We start from the raw sequence: 7,376 nt of genomic DNA on the forward strand, positions 1-7,376 counted from the left end.
TTTTAACTCTGTAGAATTTCAGCAATGTTTGGAGAGGAAGTATCTTTGGTTGTAGTGTACTGATGGTGTTTCGCCTCTGGTTTTCTTCAGTTTCTTTCCTGTCAACTGATGTAAATTTCAGTCTCAGCAGTCTACTGGTTTCCTCATTCTGTTGCAGTATTTAGAGTTCTCAGACATGTGCAGTTTTGGCGCGGTTTCACTTACAGGCAGTCATCCCGATAACATGAGCCACCTTTTGAACAGCAGTGGGCCTTGTAATGGTGGTAGGTGATTTGAGATTAAATAGAGCTACCAGTGATGAAGGAGCAAGTCAGAGAGCGTGTGTGGAGGTGATGTGCCTAAGGTGCTGACTCATTTGTAGTGTCAGAAGTATCTTTGAAGTTTTCAAGTTGCAGGGTTAGTGTTTGAAAATGTCAGACTGTATCTGAACCCAGAAGTATCTAGAAAATGAAATGTGCCATCATAACCTTTTTAATGTAGAAAGATGATTATTCCTGTAAGGTGTTGACCCTGACCTCAATTTCTTTTTCTTGGAATGGAAATTTATTTTCTCAATTTTCTTCCCTGTTCTCCCTATTCTGACTGAGAATTTGGCCAAGTAATCACTTTCTTTTCTGAACCTTTATCATGTGTTGCGGGCAAATTAGAGAAGGAATCAGAGGGCTGATCCATCCCACATGAGTGCACTTGGCAAAGGGGAATCACTGGATGGATTTCTTCCCTTTTCTGCCGAAGTTGAAGCCGTTCCCTACAGCTTGGAGACTGATCAGTTGCAGAACACTTCAGCTCGGTGGTGTGTAACAATATCACAGTGTTGTGTGTAATCGTATAACAGGGCCTGTGTCTGTTGTCTGGTATTGATCTATGCAACTTCAGAAAAGAAAAGAAACTGTTTTTAAATGGCACCGTTTACAATCATGGAAATTTCTTTATGTGACTTACAACCAGTGAACACTTTGTAGTTTATGAAATAGCAAATACAAAATACAATTTGAGCATATTAGGTTCATCAAAATAGCAAATTGTTGAATAGGATAGTCTGTTGAAATAAACATTGACCAGAATGCTGAGGTCTTCTGCATCCGTCTCATCTGAAGGACACCATCAGTAAAATAGTGCAGTACACCCTCAGTACTGTACAGGTCATTCTGCTATAACTTGTATTTCGTTAACACAAATTTGCTATAACACAATCGACAAATTGGGGACATTGTTTCTAAAGCACGAACTCTGAAAACGTGTGTTGGCTGTAACCTGATTACATCGCGAAGACTTTAAGTGCTGTTTCTAAAATGTGACTTTCCGATATCATGGGGGTTGGACAGCAATGCAACCATTATGTTATAGAAGAACTACCTGGAGTGAAATGTCTGCCTGAGAGATCTGCTCAAATCTCTGGTGGGATTTGAACCCACAATCTGCTGTCTCAGGCTACACAACTGCTATCTGGTCAGTGACGGACCTTCCTGCTCTTAAATAAGTGGCACAGTTGTGATGAAATACCCTTTGGTGTGGTGTGCACATTATATCATATTGCTCCCATTCTGATCCTCTTTATTTGTCTAAATCAATAGAGAACCAACTAATTTCCTGAATTATCAACCCTTCCACATATTCTCATGTCAATAACTTTTATTCATTGCCCTGAAGGCCTCAATTGATAGAGAACAGCGAAAGACCAAGCAGATTATCAGACTTTATTGTTTAAAATATTAAATCTCTTTGATTTATAGGATATTTGATTAATCTACATGCAGAAGAGCCTCGATTATCTGGCATTCGATTATCTGAATTTCGGATCATCCAAAGTAGATCGTAAGATCCCGATGCTTGGCTAAACTGTATTACCCAGCATTCAATTATCCAAACAAAACACTCCTTACCCATGTCGCTCGGGTAATCGAGGTTCCTCTGTAAATTGTTCCATTGTTTTAATGTTGTGCTTCCTTGTGAATCTACATTATTACCTGAAAAGCACATGGCTGTTCTGGGTTGTGTTTAATTGTTTGCAGTGAACAGTACGTTCACAACAACATCAAGTGTCCAAAACTAATCGTCATCAAATTGATTTACCTTTCTCCCTCAGTTATTTTTTTAAAATTGGAACTATCATTAAACCTTCAGAGTAGTCACAGCATATAACCGTGTGTCAGCTCTTTTCCAGTTCCTGATGAGAAACATCTCTGCCATGACACAAGCCAACCTCTAACTTTACAGTCACTTTCAAATAAATGTTTGTTCGAACCATTCTTTGTTTCTGTATCAAAGGCATTTGCTGTAACAGGCAATAATATTTGAAGAGCTCATTTATCCACCATTTTCCAAGGGTGGGTGGTGGAGGCTTTCCTTGGCTAATTCTCTTTATTTTCACCATATAAGGGAAGTTGACCTGCCAGACACAAATTGGGCATTTGTGTCTGAGCATAAGTTGGACTTTCTCTGCAGATTGCAGCTGCAGTAACATATCCCTTGTGACCTTTTACCACCTGCTGTAGTTGCTTTATCAAACTCCCTGTTTGGTTATGTATATCTCATGTTCGGAAAAGATTTCCATGCTGTGGCTGTCTGTGACTATTGGACTCTTTGTGACACTCTGTGACATCTATTTCTCTCTGTGTGACTCTGTCTCAATCAGAATGACAAATGTTACAATGTATTTATTGCACATTTCTGATAAATAATTTGTCTTGTGGAAAGGGAAGATGCATTTAACGTGAGGTGAACTGATAGAGTTGTGAAAAGAGGTCTGAATGTAAGAAAAAAAATGTCAATCACGGTTTAATTTTACTAATGTCAGTAAATGACTATTAACCATTAATTTACAGAAATGGAACATTTACATTGCGAGAAGGAAGAGAGACGAGATAATGTAGGGACCAGGAAATGGGACTTGGCCAGATTAGCAGTTGTTTAATGAATGGTAGAGTCTCAGAAAAACAACCAAATATTTGCAGGGGCAAATATTTGGCCAAAGGACTGTTATAAAGAAAGAAATACTTACATCTAAATAGTGAGTTTTGTGGGTTCTGGGGCATCTCAAAATAGCTCTCTGCCAATGAAGTACTTTTTGAATTCTGGTCATTGTTCAAGGGAGGTATTATGATGTCATAGTTCCAATTGTTCTGCCATAATAGCCACTTGGTGATCATGATAATCTGGATAATCAGATTCCCAGCAAAAACTTGGTTGAATATACAGCACAGACACCAAAAGAGCTGCTGGAAATCTGAAACAAAAACAGAAATTGCTAGAAAAGCCAGCAGGTCTGGCAGCATCTTTGGACAGAAATCCGTGAACATTTCTGATTCAGTGACCTTTGTGGTTATGGGACATCTCAAAATGGCTCTCTGTGAATGAGGTATTTTTTGAATTCTGGTCATTGTTCCAAGGTAGGTATTATGATGCCATGGCTCAAATTGTTATGGCAAAATAACCGGGGAACAAGGACTTGGGCTTCTGTTGATGGTTACTGACATTATTTGATTTTGGTTCTGGTGTATACACATACAGATGCTCCTAGTTTGAACCTACTACTTACTACTTGCACATTCTTCACTGAAGCTACATTATCTCTCAGGACTGGAGAACATCCCACACTGGTGAAGGATTTGATGCTCGATGTTGGTATACCAAGCAGAATTCAATTGTTTATACAAAATGTTGTATTTTATTATCATTAAATAATGTCTACTTAATTTTACTTTTTTTGACCAAATGTCGTAATGCAAATAAACATTGAAAATCCAAATCCAAAATAAATATTTGAGTTTCTGATTGCAAGCTTGTAATGTAATCTAAGCTGAATCTGAAAATCTGTGTTGTTGATTATCTTTGCTTTGCTTTTGTTTTAGGTGAGCTGACAAGTTGTGGAGTAGAACATCTAACAAGTCAGTCCTACTAAATCAGAGACTGATAAAGAGTCGAAGTACGAGACAAAGGTACAGTGGTGCTGATTTGCAAACTACTCCAGTTAGTTGTAGTGCCTTCAATCACTGTTGTGGTGACTATTGGGTTCAGTCATCAATACTGTGTGGCAGATTAGAGATAATTTGATCCTATCGCCAAAGGACCGTTATAAAGAAAGAAATATTTACATTTAAATCGGGAGTTTTGTGGTTATGGGATATCTCAAAATGGCTCTCTGCCAATGAAGTATTTTTTGAATTCTGGTCATTGTTACAAGGAAGGTATTATGATGTCGGCTCCGATTGTTATGACATAATAACCAGTTGTGTTAGTACTGGATAATCAGATCCCCAGCAAAACCTTGATTGAATATACAGCACAAAAACCAAAAAAACTGCTGGAAATCTGAAACAAAAAAAAAATTGCTGGAAAGCTCAGTAGGTCTGGCAGCATCTGTGGAGAGAAATCCTTTAACATTTCTGGTTCAGTGATCTTTGTTATTATGGGACATCACAAAATGGATCTCTGCGAGTGAGGTATTTTTTGAATTCTGGTCATTGTTCCAAGGAAGTATTATGATGTTGCGTGTTGTGGCTCCAATTGTTATGTAATAAAAGCCAGGAGAACACGGGCTTGGGCTTCTGTTGATGCTTACTGACATTATTTGATTGTGGTTCTGGTGTATATACACACAGATGCTCTAGTTTGAACTTACTACTTAATTCTTTTACATTCCTCACTGAAGCTAATTTATCGCTCAGGACTGGAGAACGTCCCACACTGGTGAAGGATTTGATTGTGCTGTAAGGCTCAACATTGGTATACAAACCAGATTTCAATTGTTTATACAAAATGTTGTATTTCATTATCATTAAATAATGTCGACTTAATATTGCTGTTTTAGACCAAATTGAAAATCCAAATCCAAAATAAGTATTCAAGTTTCTGATTGCAAGCTTGTAATGAAATCTAATCTGAATCTGAAAATCTGTGTTGTTGATTATCCTTGCTTTGCTTTTGTTTTAGGTGAGCTGACAAGTTGTGGAGTCAAACATCTAACAAGTCAGCCCTACTAAATCAGAGACTGATAAAGATTCAAAATACGAGGCAAGGTACAGTGGTGCTGATTTGCAAACCACTCCAGTTAGTTGTAGTGCCTTCAATCACTGTTGTGGTGACTATTGGGTTCAGTCATCAATACTGTGTGGCAGATTAGAGATCATTTGATCCTATGGCCAAAGGACTGTCATAAAGAAAGAAATATTTACATTTAAATCGGAAGTTTTGTGGTTATGGGACATCTCAAAATGGCTCTCTGCCAATGATGTATTTTTTGAATTCTGGTCATTGTTACAAGGAAGGTATTATGATGTCGGGCTCCGATTGTTATGACATAATAACCAGTTGATGTTAGTACTGGATAATCAGATCCCCAGCAAAACCTTGATTGAATATACAGCACAAAAACCAAAGAACTGCTGGAAATCTGAAAAACAAAAAAAAATTGCTGGAAAGGGTCAGAAGGTCTGGCAGCATCTGTGGAGAGAAATCCGTAATCATTTCTGGTTCAGCGATCCTTCCTCTGAACACTGCAACAATAACTCTTATTTCTCTACATGTTGTGAGGAAGAGTCACTGCACCTGAAATGTTAACTGATTTCTCTCTACAGATGCTGCCAGACCTACTAAGCCTTTCCCGCCATGTCTGTTTGAAGATACAGTAAATGTTTTATTAACTGTCACCAATGGGACCAGGAGCGCTGGTTGATCAAATATTCCAGTGTCAAACAGACTGACATAATCAATGCTTAGTAATAGAAACCTAATGCAGGGGTATACACATCACTTTATTTGTCGTATAACTCACTGAAACAAGCATGCACATTTGCCTTAAATAAAACTTAATGGCAGAGTGCCTTCTCACTTGCAGCCTCAACTGACTACTCTGACACCATGAAAATGCGGTGACCTTCGAGTATTTCAGGTGTATGATTTTTGTTGGTTTATTAAGAGCAACAGTTCATAAAGTAGCCAGTTAAAATAACATTTGCTGTCCCATGATTGTTTTTGGCTGCCTGGTTGAATTACTAGCACATATTGCAGTTCACCATCTACATTGCACAATTCAGTAGTGTGATGGAATACTTTCAACTTGCCTGGATGAGTGCAGATCTGGTAATACTGAAGAAGCTTGACACTATTTGGGACAGAACAGCTGAGGGCTAACACCACATGCACAAACCTGCACTTCCTCCACCTTCAACACTCAGCACCAATCTGTACCATTTGCTTAATACACTTACAGAAGCTCTCTAAGACTGACAGGGTGGCACCTACCAAAACCATTCCAAAACTTTAATTCCATGCTGTACATTTCTACACATTCTATCTTCTGCATCATCGCCCTGCTCGCTTATCACCCTCTTGTTACTTAATTTCATTCTCTGCCTTAACCCAGTCCTTCAGTTTCAAAGTTCCTATGGACAGATTTGTTTGTGGCTCCCGTTTACTTTTCCAACTCTTTTCTGCCCTGCCCCCCTCCATATCTCAGGTCATTCTGTCTGCTGAACATTTTAGCTCCATACTTCCCAGTCTCACCCTGACATTTCCTGCTTCTTAGCTTCCAGTTTCCCTCAAAATATATGTTTGACACCCTGCATGTTTTCTAGTTCCCCTTTGATTCCTGCCTGGCTCTATCCTAAGAGTTTTTACTGCAGGAAACATACTATTTTAACTTGCATTGTGTTTGATTCATTATTTTTCTTTCATCCCAAGTTGCGGCACATAGAAAACAGGCTTGAAGCTGTACCCACCACTACTGCAGTGACAGACACAGTGATGGATACTAAGAAAGCTTTGAGCAGTGCTACTCGAAAAATTAGCGGACTGGGTAAGTGGAAGGAATACAAAATGAATTGTTCATGGTAATTAGATCAACAGTTACTCTTGACCTCATGCTGGCCATTGTTAATCAGATAAAAGTAATAACCCTGGTGAAATTAAGTTAAGTGGTCGAGGGTCATGCACTGACATTTTGCAGTGTTTTGAAAGCATTTGCAACAGAGACTGAGGCTATGGAATCTTTTCCTTCTCTCTAATTTATGGAGCTTCATTGGTAAGGCTTAGCAGGCAAAGTCAACCCTCCATTCCCTTCCTGAAGTGGTCATCTCCCGCTTCCATCTGTGTCAACACCTGTTGCCCTTTGCAGATTCCCCCCAAATGTCTGGTTTATCACTTTGTGCTGGTCCACAGAATTTGAGGAGGTGGACAAGAAGAATTAACTTAGCATCTATCTCTTCTATATTCTGACAGCAACAGTTTAAGAGAAACTTGTGCTTACTAACCAATCCCATTGATTGTGATAATGGAATGCATGCTCCTTTTTGACTTCTTAAACTTTGTTTCTGTTTCTATCAGATGGAAGGTATCTGGAGGATTCTGTAGCCAGTGCTACATCTGTCAAATCCAGT

Source organism: Hemiscyllium ocellatum, chromosome 9 (assembly GCF_020745735.1).
Source record: "Hemiscyllium ocellatum isolate sHemOce1 chromosome 9, sHemOce1.pat.X.cur, whole genome shotgun sequence".
Classification (NCBI taxonomy): Eukaryota; Metazoa; Chordata; class Chondrichthyes; order Orectolobiformes; family Hemiscylliidae; genus Hemiscyllium; species Hemiscyllium ocellatum.